Genomic DNA, 4,425 nt, shown 5'->3' on the forward strand with positions numbered 1-4,425 from the left:
TCTAATGTCGACATGTGTACACGTGTTGGTGTTTACTTGGCATACTCTGAAGATGAGGGTATGCGTGGTTGGCTTGATGATTCTAATGACACAACTCTAGGATCTTGGGTGTACCAGTTTTTATGTGACCAAGATGGTCACTAATGTTAGTTGGAATTCTATTTGAAGTGTTTTGGTGACCTTCTTTTGCTATTGCATGTGGTGACCTGCTTTTCCTACTACACGTGGTGACCTTCTCTGCTTTTGGATAATAGAGAGATGTGCTGTTTGCATAACCAACAATATTATGTTGATTAGGATGAAACCAATCATATTACTATTGCGGATGAGAAACTGGTTACAAGCTCTATCAAGTAAGCATCTACCCCAATGCTTTTTATTTTTATTGTTTTCTATTAGTGATACTGACTTCTATTTTGGCTTTTCAAATGCAAGCTTAGGGACAGTGGGTTATTGAGATCTTGTCATCGTACTTATGGTGATTCTATGGTCTAATCTTCTCACTTTCAATGATATTTTATCTATATTGTATATCGTCGGTGTAAAATTATGTATTTGTGCTTATGATAAATCTGTATGACGCTAAGTATAGCACTTGTAATATAATGTGATTAGCTATACTCATGTACTTGCAATATCAGCTATATTATTTGTGCATGTTGTGAGTTTAGAGTAGTAACCTCACATCTTCATAGATTGAGGTGTTTATATCAAAGTTTAACTGCAAATTAAACAATTGTCACATATATTTATCAAACTTGTAGAAGATCTTATAATTGCAATATAAACATAGCCGCATTTAATTTGCCATAATTAAAATTATACTTGATAGCCGATCAAACGACAGCATTTTACTACAGAACTAGTCATACCCGAACTTCAACATACACCAACTTTAATCGTGGCGACTTTACAGCGTCAAGACAAACAAATCCCAAATCTATGGTCTGCGACATCGATTTCTGTGTGTACATCGATCCCCAAGTCGCGCTACTAGATGCATGCTGGATCAGTGGTCAGCTTGAGAGCCAGTAGGTACCAAATCAAATCGGTCATCGCCACCTCGAGCCTGCTCCTTTGGAGTGTCTTTTCGCAAAGATGACTACAGAAGCACCCATCACGCGCATATACAGTCGTTGTACTGTGCCCGGGACAGCTCCATGTTGGAACACGGGCCATTTTGTGATTTGGACCGGACGTGACAATAATGCTGTTATTTTTCTTTTTTCTTATTTATTTTAAAACCAATAGATATGTGTTGAATAATTGAAAGGAGTTGGTTACGTCTGAGACTTAAATTGTATTAGCAGTATATGGTAAATTTATAGTAAAACTCTAAATGAAATTCTAGTACGACTCATCTAACCGGGTCCCTAATAAATATGAGAGATTACTGTTGTTGTAACCATAACGGCTTAGTGATGAATTCGCAAGGGGCGGTAACGGTTCTGTCGAAACCTCGGGAAGTGGTCCGATGTTGTTAGTTGGGGAGAAGTAGAGATGACCAAATGAGCCACTCAGACCGGCTTGGCACGGGCCTAGCTCAGCATGGCCCGGCTACGGCACAACCTGATAGGCCCGACTACTATAATGGACCATGTCGTACTAGCCCACGTGTCGCGCCCTCGGCCCACGGCATGACCCATCTTCAAGACAAATAAATCCCAAATTTGCTGGTCGGGCACGGTGGCAGATTGGCGGCACAACGGCCTGACGACACGGCGGCGCACGGCCGAGCCGATGAGCACGGTGGAGACAGGCTCGCCCGACAGCACTTTGAAAATAGAAAAAAATAATAGCTACAAAATTCAAAAAAATAAAAATTGTAGAAAATAAATGAAAAAGAGCTTTATTGATGGGTCCGCTCGTTAAAAACCTTTCTACTAGAAGGAAAAAAGAGTACAACCTATGATTATGCTCCGAAAATTACATGGTTGCATTAAAACCTAAGAATTTTGCTTGCAATATTTAATATGCTTCCTCAAGTGTCCCATTCCATTTGAAGATTTGGCACCTAATTCATGGCTGCATATATTACACTTAACAAATCTTACCTGTTTCTCGTTAATTTCTCTAAAGACCTTTTCAAAATGTTGCCACACCCATGATCATGCACGCGAGTTCTCGATGTGTTGATACATGAATGGAAATATGGAATTGATCTCTTTTAGTGGGCAAGTGGCTACTGGCTAGCAAATAGAAAAAGAGAGATGAGTGGTCGATGGGATCACAGGGAGTTTGAGATGGTATTTATAGGCCAAGATGAGAGGTGGGTGGCGGGTTATTTTCAAAAAAATAAAGAAAAAATATTAATAAAATAAAAACTTAGAAATAATAGAGACACAAAATTAATTCTAAAAATGAGCTTTATTGAAGGTTGCCTCGTTAAAAACTTTTCTAACAAAGGAAAAAAGAGTATAACCTAGCTCAGAAAATAAAAATTACACGTTCTCATCAACATCTAGATACAAATTTTAGAATGAATCTTTAAGCTCAGTGTTCTCTGCAGTGTGTTGTATTTGTGCTTCAGCCTGTTCCCAATCTTTTACTATAGTGAGTATTTCAACCATATTACTTGACAGATTTATTCTTCTCTCTTTGATTATCCTTCCAGTAAGACTGAAGGCAGCCTTAGAAGAAGCTGTAGATGTGGGAACCGTTAAAAAATCTCGTGCTAACAATGAAAGTACTGAATAATTTGTCTTGTGCTTATGCCACCATTGCAGTATGCTGAAATTTTCTTGTTTATGGTTGATAACGTCGCTGTTGATGAAGTTAGTTATCTCCCCTCTGGATCTTGGAATTTCAACACTCGTAGTCGTCGACGATCGTGATGAAGATTCTGAACTTCTTGATGAGGAACCTCTACCAAATATTTTTCTCCACGTCGTTGTCTTCTTACTGGTTGTGGGTGATAGTGGAGGTCGTTGCAAGCGAACTCCGACATACTTTGTTTCATATTTACTTTAAATATTGAATAACTTAGAACGAACATTAGTATAATAAATAGAATAATCATGGCCAAGAGCATCACCTAGAATTGCGAGAACTCTACAAAAACCTACGATTTTAGCTCTAGGATCTAAAATAAAGACAAATGCATACAATAAAGGGTTTCTTTCCAATATTTTAAAATTTTAGATTTTATAGGAACTACACAATCTCTTAGAAGATTGTCATTTTCATAAATGTTTAAATGAGTAGCAATTTCAATAATATTATGCACTACTAAACAAAATGTTGGATAATAAACTCCCGATAAACTTACAGTTGAATCATAAAAAAATTCAAGAAACTCTAGTATTCTTTCGGCAACATACCAGTGCGCTTCCGTGAGTAAAGTTTGACCCCCATGCTGATGATAGTGTGTATGAATAAACACACCAAATGTGATCTTATATGGCACAATATTTTTGAGTATCATAAAAGTAGAGTTCCATCTTACTGGTATGTCCACATCAAACTTACATGAACGCACACCCATTGCAACATAATATTGCTTATATGCTGCAATTCATTAGTTAGAGGAGTTTACAAAAGATATTGCAGTGCGAAAATCATTTAGGCATTGCGACAACATCTTTAAACCAGATTTTACGATAAGATTGATAATATGACAAGCACATCGTTAATGTAACAAGAAAGATTCAACATATGTAGTAAACAATAGAGTAAGAATATCCATGGCTCTAGAGTTTGCACCGACATTATCTAAAGTGATGGAAAATATTTTATTTGTCAGACCAGAGTCTTCAAGTACTTGAGATATTTTTTCAGCAATATTTTCACAGGTATGCGCGTTATCAATCAACCTGAAACCTATTATTCTCTTTTCTAATTCCCAATCATTATTAACAAAATGAGCAACAACACTAAGATAATCCTTTCTAACCCTACCTGCCCATATGTCCGAGGTCAAAGCAACTGAAAATGTACATGTTTGCAACATTTCTTTAAGCTTGCTACTACATGCATTATAGTATTTTACCATATCCCTACTAGTTGTCTATCTAGAAATATGTGTGAACCTTGGATTATGAGCTTGCTTAATGTAATCTTCAAATGCAGGAGACTCACCGATGTTGAGTGGTAGATCCGCTATTGCAATGAAGCGGCATAACTCTTTTCAAGCATTGGCAGAGTCATACTCCCAATGAGGAACAGAGTCGTCGGGGTTGTACTGCAACACCATTTGCTTCATGGCTGCTCCACTCTTTCGCTTGCAAGTTGTGGCATGCCTCTTCAAATGTCCCATTCCACCTGAGGGTTTTGCAAATAATTCATATTTGCAAATATAACACCTAGCATATCTGACACTTACCCCATCTTCCTCTCTGCAGAACCTTTCAAAGTCTTGCCAAACTTCGGAAGTACCGACTCTTGATCTTTTAGAGCCGGTGCTTGCTGATACGTGTGCATTTGTAG

The sequence above is a fragment of the Phragmites australis genome, chromosome 6 (assembly GCF_958298935.1).
Source record: "Phragmites australis chromosome 6, lpPhrAust1.1, whole genome shotgun sequence".
NCBI lineage: Eukaryota > Viridiplantae > Streptophyta > Magnoliopsida > Poales > Poaceae > Phragmites > Phragmites australis.